Source organism: Leptonychotes weddellii, chromosome 12, assembly GCF_054177405.1.
Source record: "Leptonychotes weddellii isolate Sample4059 chromosome 12, ASM5417740v2, whole genome shotgun sequence".
Taxonomy (NCBI): Eukaryota; Metazoa; Chordata; class Mammalia; order Carnivora; family Phocidae; genus Leptonychotes; species Leptonychotes weddellii.
The window spans coordinates 29,037,071-29,054,724 of NC_138380.1; the positions used below are offsets into that span (position 1 = coordinate 29,037,071).

General features: G+C 37.4%; 1 pseudogene; it reads left to right on the forward strand.

Annotated features, from left to right (window-relative positions):
* Window positions 1–9,196, forward strand: part of LOC102738636 (bublin coiled-coil protein pseudogene) — a 10,298-nt pseudogene extending 1,102 nt beyond the window's left edge.
* The last annotated feature ends 8,458 nt before the right edge of the window (window positions 9,197–17,654 follow it).

A 17,654-nucleotide genomic window follows, 5' to 3' on the forward strand; every position in this document is an offset into this window, starting at 1 on the left:
GGATGGGTTAGCCTGGTGATGGGTATTAAAGAGGGCACATTCTGCATGGAGCACTGGGTGTTATATGCAAACAATGAATCATGGAACACTACATCAAAAACTAATGATGTAATGTATAGTGATTAACATAATAAAAAAAATCAAATAACATTAAAAAAAAATCAGGAACCAAACACATTATAAGAAAACAAAAAAACCCATATAGACCAAGAATCCTTGTGCAAAGAGATGCAAAAATCTTTAATACTAGGAAATAGAACCCAGCAATATATGAAAAAGATGCATTATATCCAAGTCAGGTTTGTACCAGGAATACAAGGCTTGATAAACTTTCAAAAATCAATCAGCACATTAAAAGAATCATATACCATGATCAAGTGGGATTCATTCCTGGAATACAAGGATGGTATAACATATGCAAATCAATAAATGTGATATATCATATTAATTATATGATCACCTCAATAGATGCAGAAAAAGCATCTGACAAAATTCAACATCCATTCATGTTAAAAACTCTTAACAAACTGAGTATAGAAGGAAGGAATGTATCTCAGCATAATAAAAGCCATATATGACAAGTCCACAGCTAACATCATACTCAATTCTGAGAGGTTAAAAACTTTTCCTCTAAGACCAGGAACAAGAAAAGAATGCCCACTCTCACTACTCCTATTCAACACAGTACTGGAAGTTCTAGCCAGAGCAATCAGGCAAAAAAAAAAAAAAAATATATATATATATATATATAAATATATATATATATATATATATATATATAAAAGGCATCAATATCAAAAAGGAAAAGGCAAAATTGTACCTTTACAGAAGACTTATAGAAAATCCTAATGACTCAACCAAAACTGTTAGATCTAATCAGTGAATTCAGTAAAGTTACAGATACAAAATCAACATGCACAAATCAGTAGCATTTCTTTTTTTTTTTAATTAGCATATAATGTATTATTTGTTTCAGCGGTACAGATCAGTAGCATTTCTATACACTAACAACAAATTATCTGAAAAAGAAATAATCCCATAACAATAGCATTAAAAACCGTAACATATTTAGGGATAAATTTAACCAAAAAGGTAAAAGATCTGTACACTGATAACCATCAGACATTGAGGAAAGAAACTGAAGACATGAATCACAGACCTGTACCTCTGAAACAAATAATACATTATATGTTAAAAAAAAAAAGAAGAAGATAGTAGGAAGGGTAAAATGAAGGGGGGAAAATTAGAGGGGGAGACGAACCATGAGAGACTATGGACTCTGAAAACAAACTGAGGGTTCTAGAGGGGAGGGGAGTGGGAGGATGGGTTAGCCTGGTGATGGGTATTAAAGAGGGCACGTACTGCATGGAGCACTGGCTGTTATACGCAAACAATGAATCATGGAACACTACATCAAAAACTAATCATGTAATGTATGGGGATTAACATAACAATAAAAAATTTAAAAAAACTAATGATGTAATGTATGGTGATTAACATAATAAAATAAAATTTAAAAAAAGAAATTGAAGATCCAAATAAATGGAAATATATCCTGTGGTTCATGGATTGGAGGAATTATTGTTGCAATGTCTATATTATCCAAAGTCATCTACAGATTCAGTACAATCCCTAACAAGATTCCAATGGCATGTTTTACAGAAATATAAAAAAAAAATCCTAAAATTTGCATGGTACCACAGAAAGACCCTGAATAGCCAAAGCAATCCTGAGAAAGAAAAAAAGCTGAGGCATCATACTGATTTCAAACTATATTACAAAGTTAAAATAATCAAAAGAGTATGGGAGTCTGGTTCAAGGTGGTGATATAGGAAGATCCTGAACTCACCTCCTTACATGGACACACTGAGTCTACAGCTATATATGGAACAATTTCTGAAAGAAAGGAAAGGAAAGGAAAAGGAAAAGAAAGGGAAAGGAAGAAAAGAGAAAAACAAACTGGTGGTGCAACCCTTTCACATTGAGCAAAAAAGAGAGAAAACAAACCCTTCCACACTGAGCAAACATCAGAGAAGGTATTAAAAGTCTGCGGCACAATCTCACCATAAACTCCACCCCTGGCAGAGTGAACCAAAGTTGAAAGGGAACTCAAAACCCAGAGCTTCTCCCTGAGGACTGAAGGGAACAAAGGAGGTTGGTGGATGCAATCTCTGTGCTCTCTTCCGCCTAGCTCCAGCTTGCTGGGATCTTACAGAAAGGAGCTTATACCCTTTTTTGGTGCCCTGATTTTTATAGCTGCTGCCAAGGAAGAACTTTACATTGCCCGGCCCTAGGGACCCAGTGCAGCTTATGCTTATGGGTCCAACAGGACTGTAACTGAATGGAGAAAGGGTTCTTAAACAGCTACCACCCCAGGACACAGCAAGAAGAAACAGACCCAGGAGATGTTTAATTTATCCATCACAGCTTCAGTCTTATGGGCAGGCTTCTCTCTGAAAACACGCCCATGGGCTGACAGTAAAACCTTTCCTGACACCTTGGAGGGTGGGTGCTATCTCCACATTCTCATTCCATTGCACTCCAGAACACCAATTTTGCATCTGGTGTTTGTGGCTGCAGTCCAGGAGATACTCCTTGATCACCAGGCTCTGGTGGCCAGGGGTCTGGTATTCCTGGTTTCTCAGGACTGTAACAGTTGAAGAGACAGTTCTTGGCAGGCTACTATTCCCAAGGCACAGCATGGGGAGCAGAGTGAAACACATCCCCAATCTTTCTGAGAAGTCTACTTGCTAGTCCTAGAGCTTTGGCCTTAGGGGAAGGTTTCAAGATTGGCACACACCTAGAGCCTACATAGGTGCTCTCAGGGAATGCAGATCAGGGGACACCACCTTTGCCTTCCTCTGCCTCTCTCCAATTCATCAGTTCCTCATGGAAAGTTGCTTGTACACTTCTTTGAAGCCCCACTTTTAGAAACTGCTTCCCAGGAGACGACTACTGATCACCTGGCTCTCAGAACCAGCAGGGCTTATGTTTGTGGTCCTACAGGACTGTATACATTTGCATACTTTAACAGCTGTTGCCTGAAGGTCTGGCTTCTAGTCAGCCTAAATATAGGTGCTGACTGAAATCCCCCTCCTTTGGGACACTGACTGGTCTTAGTATACCTTCAACTACTAGGGGCTACTAAAAATTAAATAGGCTGCTTGTACAATCACAAAGGTTTGAGAGTCAACTAAGAACTAGGGCAGAGAGTTGAACAATAAGGTTTATCTTCTACATAAGACCAATTCTTCAAGACTGGGAGATGTGGCTGTTTCCTCTAACTCATGGAAACCAATACAGATAATAAAGCAAAATAAAGAAACAGAGAAATATGTTTCAAATAAAAGAATAAGACAACACCTCAGAAAAGTGAAGGAGTCCAGCACCATTACACCAGCCTTATGAGGAATGTGAAAGGATCTTCTTTAAGCTGAAACAAAAGGATGCTAATTAACAATAGGAAAACACATACAAGTATGAATCTCACTGGTAAAGGAAAATATATAGTAAGGGTAGTGCACCTATCACTTATAAAACTAATATGAGGTTAAAAGATAAAAGTAATAAAAATAATTGTAAATATAATACTTAGTTTGGGATACACAAATAAAAAGGTATAAAATGTGACATCAGAGACAAAATGTGAGTGAAAAAAAAATACAGAACATTAGAATGTGTTCAAACTTAAGTTTTTATCAACTTAAAATAGACTGTCACAAAAATAAGTTATATAAGTTTCATGGTAATCACCAAGCAAAAACCTATAGTAGATGTGCAAAGATAGTAAGAAATGAATCTACACATATCACTAAAGAAAGTCATTAAGTCACAAGGGAAAAGAACAGGAGAAGAAAATAGAAACAGGAACTATAGAATAGCTGGAAAACAATTAACAAAATGGCAATAGGTACATACCTATCAATAATTACTTTAAATATAAATGGACTAAGTTCCCCACTCAAAGACATAGAATGAATGGATTAAAAAAAAAAAGGAGACCCATCTATATACTGCCCACAAGAAACTCAATTTAGACATAAGGCCACACATAGACTGAAAGGGAAGGAATGGAAAAAGATATTCCATGAAAATGGAAGCCAAAAGAAAGCTGAGGTAGCTATATTTATATCGGCAAAATACTTTATAACAAAGACCAATAATAAAAAAGGGCATCACCTATTGATAAATGGGTCAACCCAACAAGAGGATACAACGTTTGTAAACAATTATGCACCCAACATAGAAGCACCTAAATATACAAAGTAAGTATTAACAGACCTAAAGGGAGAAATAGAGGAGCAATGCAATAAAGTAGGGGACTTTAATATACTACTTACATTCCTAGAAAGATCATCCAGACAGAAAATAAAGAAACACTGGCTTTAAACAACACTTTAAATGAGATGAACTTAAGAAATACATAAAGAACATTCTACCCCAAAGCACCAGAACACATATTCTTCTAATGTACACATGGACAATCTCCAGGGTAGTCATATATTAGGTCACAAAACAAGTCTTAACAAATTTAAGACGACAGAAATGATCAAGCATCTTTTCTGACCACAATGATATGAAGCTAGAAACCAATTACTAGGAGAAAACGGGAAAAATTCACAAATATGTGGAGACTAAACAACATGCTACTGAACAAGAATGGGTCAATGAAGAAATCAAAAGCAAAATAAAGAAAATACCTTAAGGCAAACAAGAAGAGAAATATAGCACACCAAAATACATGGGAGCAGCAACAGCAGTTCTAAGACGTAAGTTAACAGCAATAAATGCCTACCTCAAGAAACTCAGAAAAAGAAGAACAAAGCCCAAAGTTAATAGGAGGAAGGAAATAACAAAGAGCAGAAATAAATGCAAGAGAGACTAAACAGACAATAGAAAAGATTAAACCAAGAGCTGCTTCTTTGAAAAGATAAACAAAATTGACAAAACTTCAGCTAGATTCACTATGAAAAAACAAGGGGAGAAGGCTCAAATAAAATTAGAAATGAAAGAGGAGACATTACAGCTAATACCACAGAAATACAAAGGATCATAAGAGATCACTATGAACAATTATATGCCAACAAACTGAACAAAGAAAAAATGATTAAATTCCTAGAACCACACCCCCAAGATTGAATCATAAAGAAAATAGAAAATCTGAACAGGGCGTCTGGGTGGCTCAGTTGGTTAAGCGACTGCCTTCGGCTCAGGTCATGATCCTGGAGTCCCTGGATCGAGTCCCGCATCGGGCTCCCTGCTCGGCAGGGAGTCTGCTTTGCCCTCTGACCCTATCCCCTCTCATGTGTTCTCTCTCATTCTCTCTCTCTCAAATAAATAAATAAAATCTTAAAAAAAAGAAAATCTGAACAGATAGATCACTGCTAAGGAGATTGAATCAATCATTTTAAAACTCCCTACTTACAAAAGTCTAGGATCAGAGAGTCTAGGACCAGAGAGCTTCACTGGTGAATTCTACCAAATATTCAAAAAAGAATTAAGACCACTCACTCCTCCTCAAACTTTTCCAAAAAACAGAAGAGCAGCGGACACTTCCAAACTCATTTTACACAGTCAGCATTACCATGATACCAAAACCAGACAAGGATATCACAAGGAAAGAAAGTACAGGTCAGTATCTCTGATGGACACAGATGCAAAAATCCTCAACAAAGTATCAGCAAACCAAATTCAACAATACATTAAAAATATCATATACCATGATCATGTGGAATTTATTCCAGAGATGCAAGGATGGTTCAACATCTGCAAATCAATAAATGTGATAGACCACACTGACAAAATCCAGGACAAAAATCATATAATCATCTCAATAGATACAGAAAAGCATTTGACAAAATTCAACATCCATTTATGATAAAAACTCTCAATAATCTGGATATAGAGGGAACATACCTCAACATAACAAAGGCCATCAATGACAAGTCCAGAGCCAATGTCATACTCAGTGGTAAAAAGCTTTTCTTCTAAGATCAGAAACAAAACAAAGTGCCCATTTTCTTCACTTTTATTCAACATAGTATCAGAAGTCATAGCCAGAGCAGTCAGGCGAGAAAAAAGAAATAAAAAGCATCCAAATTGAAAAGGAAATAAAACTGTCACTATTTAGATGACATGGTACTATATAAAATACCCTGAAAGACTCCACCAAAAACCTGTTAGAACTAATCAGCAAATTCAGTAAAGTTGAAGGGTATAAAATAAATATATAAAACTCAGTTGTGTTTTTATACACAAATACAATATCTGAAAGAGCAATCATGAAACCAATCTATTTTATAATTGCATTAAAGAGAATAAAACATCTAGGAATAAATTTAATCAAGGAGATGAAAAACATGTACATGGAGTTAGAGTTACATATAGTTGTATGTAGTTATAAGACATTGATGAAAGAAATTAAAGATGACACAAATGAATGGAAAGACCTTCTATGTTCATGGATTGAAGGAATTGATATTTTTTTAAATGTCCATACTACCCAAAGCAATCCAGATTCAATGTAATTCTTTTAAAAAATCCTGTGGGTTTTGTTTTGTTTTGTTTTTTTACAGAACTAGAACAAACAACCCTAAAGTTTGTATGGAGCCACAGAAGATACTGAATAGCCAAAGCAATCTTGAGAAAGAAGAACAAAGCTGGAAGCATCGTGTTCACCGATTTATATTATAAAGCTACAGTAACCAAAACAGTATGGTATTGTCATAGAAACAGACACACAGAACAATGGAACAGAGCAGAGCCCAGAAATAAACCCATACACAGACAATTAATTTATGACAAAGGAGCCAAGAATATACAATGGGAAAAGGATAGACTTCAATAATGGTGTAGGAAAACTGGACAGCCACATGCAAAGGAATGAAACTGGACCACTATCTTATACCATATACAAAAATTAACTCAAATGGATTAAGCACTTAAATGTAAGACATGAAACCATAAAACTCCTAGAAGAAAACAGGTTGTAAGCTCCTTGGCACTGGTCTTGATAAATTTTTGGATTTGACACCAAAAGCAACAAAAGCAAAAATAAACAGATACACGGTGCCTGGGCGGCTCAATTAGTTGGGCGTCCAACTCTTGATTTCGACTGAGGTCAAGATCTCAGTGTGGTGAGGTCAAGACCCCCATCGGTCTCTGTGCTCAGTGGGGAGTCTGCTTCTCTCTCTCCCTCTGCCCCTTCCCCTGCTCATGCATGAATGGGCAGGCTCTCTCTTTCTAAAATAAATAAATCTTTAAATAAAATAAACAGGTGGGACTGCATTAAACTAAAAAGCTTCTGCACAGCAAAGGTAACCATCAACAAAATGAAAAGGTAACCTGTTGAATGGGAAAAAATATTTATAAAGTATGTATCTGATAAGGGAATTAAGATCCAAAATATTTAAGAATTCACAGGACTTCCTAAAACAATCTCATTAAAAAATAGGCAGAAAATCTGAATAGACTCTTTCTAAAGAAGACATATAGATGGCCAACAGGTACATGAGAAGCTACTCAACATCACTAATCATCGAGGAAATGTAAATTGAAACCACAGTGAGGTATCATCTCACACCAGTTAGAATGGCTATTATCAAAAAGACAAGAAACAACAAGCATTGGCAAGGATGTAGAGAAAAGAGAATGCTTGTGTACTTTGGTGAAAATGTAAAGGAGTTCCTTCAAAAAATTCAAAATAGAATAACCATACACACCAGCAATCCCACTTCTGGTGATTAAGCCAAAGAAAATAAAAACACTAACTCAAAAAGAATCTGTACCTCAATGTTCATTGCAGCATTATTTACAATAACTAAGATATGAATCCATCACCTCCACCTTCTGCCCCACACCGGCTGTGGGCACCAGGGTCTCACGTTCCATCACTGGGAGGCCCTTGTGGTGCAGAAGGCTGCAGTATCAGGCCCCAATGGGGACTTGGGCATGCCAGTGAAGGCAGGCAATGAAGGTGGGGATGTCAGCTTCAGGGAAGCAGAATATGCTGCCATCAACTCCATGTTGGACTAGATCAACTCCTGTCTAGAACACCTGGAGGAGAAGAATGACCACGTCCACACCCACCTCCAGGAGCTGCTTGAGTACAACCAGTAGACACACCTTGTGTTCCAGCAGCAGCTCGGGGAGGCCCCTAGTGCCAATCCCTAGACTCTGAGAGCCCCCAACCAGCCCCAATCCTGCTTCCCTGGGCAAGGCTCTGGCCTGGGTACTCACCACCTGGCTTAGATATCTTCTCAAGGGCTGGCCTACAGGTGCCCTGGTGGGTCTGCCTGCCTGGGCCACCCTTCTGGTATTCCCCTTGGCATGCTTGGGCCAGCCCTAACCACCCGGCATCCCCTCCTGGGGTCAGGTATGGGCCTGAGACCCACCTACCTTGCCTGCCTGTCCAAATGTGGGGCACTCCCCACTCTACCCAGGCCTGGAGCGTCCACATTAAATGGGTCTCCAACAACAATAAAAACAACAACAAAACAAAAACTAAGATATAGAAATGACTTAAGTGCTCATCAATGGATGAATGGGTAAAGAGAATGTGGCATATATGTACAATGGACTATTATTAAGTTATAAAAAAGAAGGAAATACTGCTATCTGTGATAAGGTGGATGAAACTTGAGGGCATTATGCTAGGTGAAGTAAGTCAGACAGGGAAAGAAAAATACTATGTGATTTCACGTATATGTGGAATCTAAAAAAACCAAACTCATATTAATAAGGAAAATCTGTGTCCTAAAACAGCCGACCGAGCCAATGAGAGAGTCCCAGTCCTTGCCCTGGGGCTCTTCCGGGTTCTTCTTCCTGCTCTGCTTCGCGCACGCGCCAAAAGTGCCAAGTATGCGGAAGCAGAAGCGTATAAATTGCCCCCTTTGTTTGTGCTCAGGGCTCAGACCTTTGGAGACCACTCTCCTCTGAGCCTGCCGGCATTAAATAAACCTCCTATCCTCCAAGACCTCCGAGTGCCACTTGGTTCTTCCATTGGGTGATCCAGTCCAGGTTCCATAAAAACATAAACAGAACAGATTTTTGGTTGCCAGAAGCAGGAGTTAGGGGCTGGGAGAAATGGGTGAAGGTGGTTAAAAGGTACAAACTTCCAGTAAGATAAATAAATTCTGGAGATGTGATGCATAGCATGGTGACTATAGTTACGAATACCACATTGTAAACCTCAAAGTTGCTGAGAGTAGATACTCAAAGTTCTTATCACACACACAAAAATTATAACGCTATGAGCTGATGGATGTGTTAATTACACTTATTGTGGTAATCTTTTTGCAATAGATGTATACTAAGTCATTGTGTTGTATACCTTAAACTTACAAAATGTTATATGTCAATTACATCTCAATTACATCTCTGAGGGGGGGAAATCAATCAATACAATTTACCATATTTACCACATACAGAAGGAAATCATAGAATCATCTCAATAGATGCAGAAAGCAATACTCATTTATGACAAATACTCTCAGCAAACTAGGAATCCTAGGGGAACTACGTCAACCTGATAAATGACATCTAGGAAAAACCTATAAGCAACATCATATTTAATGGGGAAAGACTTATGCATTCCCCTAAAATCAGGGGAAGGCAAGGACACATACTCTCACCATTTTTATTAAAAATAGTCCTACACACACAAAAAATAAAGGTCTACATACTGGGATAGAAAATGTTAAACTGTTATTACTTGCAGACGACAGATCATATACACAGAAAATCCTAAGGAATACACAAATGAGTTACTACAACTAATTAAGTGAATTTAATAAGGTCCAGGATGTAAGATCAGTATACAAAAATCAATTGTATTTTTATATTCTACCAATAAACAACTGGAAAACAATGTCATTTGCCATAGCATCGAATATATAAAATATTCAGGAATGTGTGTAACAAGTGTAATATCTGAATAATACAAGATATTTCCGACAAATTAAACAAGACCTAAATAAAGGTAGAGATACAGCATGTTAGTGGCATGAAGATTTAATATTGACTATTGAGTCAATTTTCACTAAATCTACTGACTTAAAGCAACCCTAACAAAAATCCCAGCAAGATTTTTTTAAGGAAACTGACATACTCTTTTAGCCACATGGCTTCCCTTTTAATCCAGAAAGTTTCGGTGTATCTGCTTGGCTCTGAACCGGAAACAGTCTATAGATATTCAAGTAACTCTTGCTTACAACTGAATTCTATCTATGATGACCACCCAGTGATTTGGGACATTTTTTTTTTTCTCTTTATGAGGAGAAAAAGGCTGATCAAATTCATTTGATTTCTGGGCTTCTGTGTCTTCATGGAACCTAAACAATCAATGTTCTATTTTCTTCCTGACAAACCCTTCAAGGGGTATTTAAGTCCAAATATAATAATATTTTCACTAAAATATTTTTTTAAAGCAAAAGCAGCACAAGTTGGTTTGGTCAAACCAGTTTGTTGTTCACACATTTCTGACAATTTACCCTGGAATGTTCAAGACTGTCCTTTTAAGTAAATGAAATAGGAACTAGTGAAATATGTCACACCTGTGTGGGGTAATTTGAGAGGTGAGACAGGATGTTCCTGCCCCTTTCTTCCTTGTTTCTGAACCGTCTTATTCAATGTGATATATTGTGGTATTTTGTGCTACAGTAAATAGAGCACAGAAACGGAAATAAAACACCCTGTTCTGCCCGAGTGACCTGTGTCTCTGGCCTTATGAAACTTAACTTTTCTAGGCCTAGGTTTTTTATTTGAAACAAAAGTACCTCCTAACTTCAGAAATCTCTCCTTCTATAATCATCAAGTACCTCAAATTGTCTCAGAATAGCTTTTTTTAAAAAAATTTTCAGCTGAACACTGAGGGATGGAATCAGAATCCCTACATTTAACTAGAAGGAAGTCATCAGATAGGCTAAAGGAAATGGAGTCCTTAACATCAAGTGATGCCCCAGGTGCACAGCGTGGGGTAGGGAGCAGTGGAACACGGGAACACTGGAACAGGAAGTGAATAAGGAGCAACAAAGCTGAGGAAAAGGGACCAAAAGCTAGAAAACTGGATAAGACAACTAAGAAACACAGGCTGAAGAGACATTTCATCCAGCTAATCCTAGCTGAGTTCGGAACTTTGAGGAGAGAAAAAAAATATCATGTTGTTCCAAATATTTAACATCAAACAGAAAGTACTGTTAGCTACTTGAAGGCAAAGGCCATTCATACCTTACTCTTTCTTTTTACCTCCAATATCTAATAGCCAATAACAAGCACTACACGGATGCCTGGGTGGCTTAGTTGGGTTAAGCCTTCGGCTCAGGTCATGATCTCCGGTCCTGGGATCAAGTCCCACACCGGGCTCCCTGCTCAGCCGGGAGCCTGCTTCTCCCTCTGCCACTCCCCCTGCTTGTGCACACGTGCACATGCTCTCTCTCTCTCTCTCTGACAAATAAATAAATAAAATCTTGCAAAAAAAAATTACAGCTACTACAATGGCCTTGTAGTAGTTGTTAAAATCAAGGACAGAGACCAGTCTTGAAGGTTCCTTGAGCAGACAAAACTAGTTTAGTCATGTAGGCAAAGCTTAATTTAGCTTATTTTGCAAGACTAGCTTGACCTGGATAATTTCTTGCTTGTGCCTCTGGAAATGCTAAGCACAACTCGAACTGTTTCCCAAGGTTGATAGGAGGTAAGCACATTTTAATACTGTAAATAATCACTGTGAAGAATAAATAGTCACTGCTTTCTCCCTATATAAGCAGATTTATAGCAATATACCACTAAAGCCTCATTCTATGTTCTGGTTTGAAATACTCCTGGCTTGCAAATTGTCTTTTTGGTGTGTGCATAATAAATTTCTACTAATCATTACTTCATTGATTCATTGGTTTTAATTGGGTTATTTGGAACCTTTGACATAGCACTATATGGATGTTTGGCAAGAACTTGATAAAAATATGATGATGATGTCCTTGCTTAACCAGCAACCCCAGTTCAGTTCAAGTTCCTCTCAAGTAGAGCTGCAGAAAGTTCCCATGTTCACCACTATACCACCACCACCACCATAGGTATCTACATCTTTTTCATTTAGGATTTTAGAATTCCTGAGTCACTGAATGGAATGAATTGGTATCAGTACAAAAACCAAAGAAAAAGAATTGGCACTGTGGAAAGTGCATACAATCAGCTTGCACACACACTGCCTATCCAGAGTCCTGAACACCCAAATAAGGCCTCTTGCAATGGCCTTTCTCTCTGGCTACTGACCGGCACCCACATGTTTTCTGTCTTAAACCATGGTCCCTAATGATCCCCTAGTTTGTTTTTTTTAACTTTGGGGTTCCTCAAGCCCTTCTTTGGTCTTTCTTTCCTACTTCCATCATTTCCTGCCCATCAAAGTCCTTTCCCCTTGTAGAAGAGAAGTTTTTAGTTTATTTCACAGGAACTTCTTGGCCAATAAAACTTCAAAAGCTTAAAGTATCCATCAAACCAGAGGGAAAAAAGTGGAAAGATTAGTTACCTCCTAAATTAGATGTTTATCAAAATATTTTTATGCTAGGTCCTGTGTTAAGTGTTATCTCATAAATCATCCCAATTAATATATTGATAAACAGTATCATATAGTGTTAAGAGTTTGGGCTCTATAAACAGACTTGGGTTTGAGAAATGGCTACTCCATTTACTAGCTCAGAATGACCTTGGGGAAATTACTTAAGTCTCTGACTCCAAGTTCCTTATCTGAATAACGGCGATAATATTAGTACCTACACTTCATAGGGTTGTTACAAAGATCAAATAAATTAATGAAATATAAGTACCACTGAGAACCTATTATATGGTCAACATATGAGAAAGTGCAGTCTCTAAGTTGTTAAACTTTAAAGCTCAATAAAGAGAACAAAGGATTCATGAGAACCTGAGAAATTTTCATGGAGGATCTTGATTAATCCTTTGAATAATTAATCAAGTCTCTAGGAAAGGTACTGAAAAATTAAAAGGCTATACTAGATAATTTTGAATGTTTCTTCCGATCTGGATCTACCTGACTCTGTGACTCAAGGTTGTGATTTAAGTTTTCTGGTGTCCTTGATGATGGATACGGAGGACAGAAAAAAGCTGTTGTGACGGCTTCATATTTTTTAATCTTATTTTTCTATTTACACATCTAGTATTATTTTATTTTATTTTATTTTAAAGGTTTTATTTATTTGACAGAGAGAGACACAGCGAGAGAGGGAATACAAGCAGGGAGAGTGGAAGAGGGAGAAGCAGGCTTCCCGCGGAGCAGGGAGCCCAATGCGGGGCTCGATACCAGGACCGTGGGATCATGACCTGAGCCGAAGGCAGACGCTTAACGACTGAGCCACCCAGGCGCCCCTCATCTAGTACATTTTAATAAATATTTTTATAAAGAACTTTAAACTAATTTAGGGCCTGTTATAAATTGGCCATGCACAACTCTTAGGTTCTTTTTGGTAAATAATGATAGCCATCATTGATTAGAGGTGGGTGAGGGATAACTACTTTCCCTCAACCTCACTATTGGGTTATTATAAAAGCAAGAATCTTAGGTCAAATTTTGTCTCACATTCAAATTTGTTTTAAAAGGCGTTCATTAGAAAGCAGACACCAAGTACTTCATATAACTGTTTTATGAATTTGATGAAGTCTCAGCTTTTTATCCTATTAGACGATATAACAACATCTTTCATGAAAAGTTCACTTGAGACAGACATAATGATATTCTAAAGGTAGATCATTTACTTTATCATCAGAATTAGTCAACCAGAAATCTTTCTAACCAAGACTGGGTTAGAGGCCACTTAAGAGATCAAGCACTATCCTTGAGGTGCTTCTCAAGATGTTTATACTTTATTATCCATCAAAAATGTCTCCTAGGGGCGCCTGGGTGGTTCAGTCAGTTAAGTGTCCAACTCTTGATTTTGGCCCAGGTCATGATCTTAGGGTACTGGGATCGAGCCTCACATCAGGCTCCATGTCCAGCGGAGTCTGCTTGAGGATTCTCTCTCTTCCTCTCCCTCTGCCCCTCCCCCCACCCATGTTCTCTCTCTTGAATAATTAAATCTTTTTTAAAAGTCTCTAAAATATTTTAGCCAGGTGATACAATTAAAATATTTATTTAATCAAAAAGATATTTTTAACATTAAGCCAACTAACAAGTCACTAATTTCACCCAAGAAAATTCATTTTTGACATTTATTACACTAATTAACCAAGACTCTAATGATGATCAATGATAAAATTAGACAAGTGCTTATAGTAACTGCCTCTATTGCCTGACCTTCCTCTTTAGAATTCAAGCTGACCATCCCTAGGGCATGGGTTTCAGATTGGGTTAACTACCTGAATTAGGGAGTACTAAGTGATGAAAAGAAAATCTTAAAAGCAGCCAGAGAAAAAGACACATTGCAAAGATAAGGACTTCACATAACTTACCAGAAAGGATACAAGCCAGAAAAAAAATCAAACTAGTTTCCTAAAGTGCTGAAGGAAAAAACACTGTCAACCTAAATTTCTATATCTAGTGAAAAATATATTATAAAAATAGCAAAAAACAGAAGAAATAACCATATAATCATTCAATACAGACAGAAAAATATTAGGGAAAATTCAACATCCATTCATGATAAAAACTTTGAGTTGATCAGGAAAAGAGATTTAACTCAAGAAAGGACATCTACAAAAAACAAAACAAAAAACACACAAAAATACAGAGGAGGTCTTCAAAGATGGTGACACAAGAGACTCTTGAACTTCCCTCCTCCCATGACACATGGAATGAACAGCTACACAAGGAGCAAGTTCCTTTGAAAGAAAACCAGAAACTATCTGAGTGACTCCTACACATCCAGTGACTAAGAAAAAAAAAAAAGACCCACACTGAAAACAGGCAGGAAAGATTGAAACATTCTTGCCATAAACCCCACTCCAACACAGTGCCATACAATCAGAAGGGAACCCCTAAGTCCCAGCTTCTCCCTGAGCAGCCAAGAGTTTGGACCCCACATCTAGCACCCCCCAAGTTTAAAGACTCTCCCTGAGGGATGGGCTACCAAAACACCTTCACTTGAAGCCCAACAGGGCTTGTGTCCATGAGACCCATAAGAGAATAGCAGTTATTAATGGGCATGAGCATGGACACTCACTGCAGCTATCATCCCAGGTCTCAGCTCAGAAGCAGGCAAAAAATGCCCATCTCTCAGCCTTTCCCTAAAAGGAATCTACTGGCATACTTAAAAAGCTGTTGTCTGAGGGTTAAGATTCTAATTTAGCATACATGTAAGGGCTGACTTCAATGTGGACACTTCCTCGCCATCTCCCTCCTGCCTGCCCCAAATGACCAGTATCTCCCTGGAAAGAGCTTGTACAAATGTCTGCACCTCAGCTTCTATGGATGCTGCCCAAAGGGCAGATCCCGACTCTGCCAGCCAATGGGGCTTTCATTCAGGAGTCCCACAGAATTATAGGAAACAAGGAATAAATTCTTGCTTGCTCAGGAGCACCCCATCCCCACTCCTGGCTATACATCTGGGCCCACTACAGAGGAAGCAGGCAAAAACAGTCACCTCCCAGTTTCTCCCTGGAAGCAGCCTAATTATATACTTTCCGAAACACTACCTGAGGGTCTGGCTTCCAACTAGCCTGCATTTAGGTACTGACTACGCTTCCCTTTGGGACTCTGATGAGTCTTGACACATCTTGACACATTAGAGGAGCCACTAAAAAACAAAGAAGTCAACTCGATTGATCACAAAAGTTTGAGAAACAACCAGGAGCACAGGCTAGGATGGTTGACAAGGTTTATCTCCCATAAGACCACTCTCTCAAGACTAAAGAGAAAGGACTCTAAACATACCACTACAGATAATTATCAGATCCCAAAGGAAAGCAAAGGAAGAAAACAACAAAGGATTTACACAAAGGAAATGGCAGTAAGTCCATACCTATCAATAATTACTTTAAATGTAAATGCATTAAATTCTCCAATCAAAAGATATAGAGTGACTGGATGAATAAAAAAAATAAGACTCAACTATATGCTGCCTATATGAGACTCACTTCAGCTTTAAGGACACACACAAACTGAAAGTGAAGCAATGGAAAAAGATATTCCATGCAAATGGAAATTAAGAGAAAGTGGTGGCTACACTTACATCAAGCAAAATAGACGTCAGGGCAAAGATTGTAATAAGAAAGAAAGAAGGTCATTGTATAATGATAAAGTGGTCAATCCAACAAGAGGATATACCACTTGTAAATAATTATGTCCCCAAGATAGGAGCATCTAAATATGCAAAGCAAATAACTAACAGACCTAGAGGGAGAAACAGCAAAACAAAAATAGTAGACTTTAATATGCCACTATCATCAATGGATATATTATCCAGACAGAAAATCAATAAGGAAACATTGGACTTAAGTGACACATTAGACCAGATGGACTTAGCAAACATTTATAGAACATTTTATCCAAACATAGGAGAATATACATTCTTCTCAAGTGCACATGGAACATTCTCCAGGATAGATCATATATCTATGATCTACAAAGTCTTATTAAATTCAAGCAGTCTTAATAAATTTAAGACTTAACAAAAAAACAAGTCGTAATAAATTTGAAAAGACTGAAGTCATATCAAGCATCTTTTCTGACCAAATGGTATTAAACTAGAAATCAAATATAAGAAAACCGGAAAATCCACAAATATGTTTAGATTAAACAACATAGTACTGAAAAACAATGGGTTAAAGAAAATGACAAAAGAGAAGCTAAAAAGATCCTGAGAAAAATGAAAATGGAAATACAACATACCAAAATGTATGGGATACAGCAAAAGCATTTCTAAGAGGGAAGTTCATAGCAATATATGCCTACATTAAGAAACAAGAAAGATCACAAATAAAGCATCTAATTTTACACCTCAAGGAACTAGAAAAAGAGCAAAGCTCAAAGATAGGAGGAAAGTAGCAAATATCAGAGAGGAAATTAATGAAATAGAGACTAAAAAGACAATAGAAAGTATCAATAAAACTAAGAGCTGTTTTTTTGAAAAGATGAACAAAACAAACTTTTAGCTAGACTCAGCAAAAAGAAGACTCTAACACAATCAGAAATGAAAAAGGAGACATTACAACTGATACCACAAAAATATAAGAAATCATGATACTACTAGGAATAATTACACACTAATGAATAAGAAAATCTAGAAGAAGTAAATTTTTAGAAACATAAACTGAGATTGAATCATTCAAGAAAAAAAAACCAAACAGATCAATTACTAGTAAGGAGATTGAATCCGTAACTAAAAACCTCCCAACACAAAGTCCATGACCAGACAACTTCATTGGTAAATTCTATCACATTTTTAAGGAATACCAATCCTTCCCAAACTCTTCCAAAAAACAGAAAAGGAAGAAATACTTCCAAACTCATTTTACAAGGCCAGCATGACTCTAATCCCAAAAACAGACAAGGACACTACAAGAAAAGAAAAGTATAGGCCAATATTCCTCATTAACACAGATGCAAAAATAGGCCAATATTCCTCATTAACACAGATGCAAAAAATGCTCAACAAAATATTAGCAAATCAATTTCAAAAATACATTAAAAGGATCATATACCATGATCA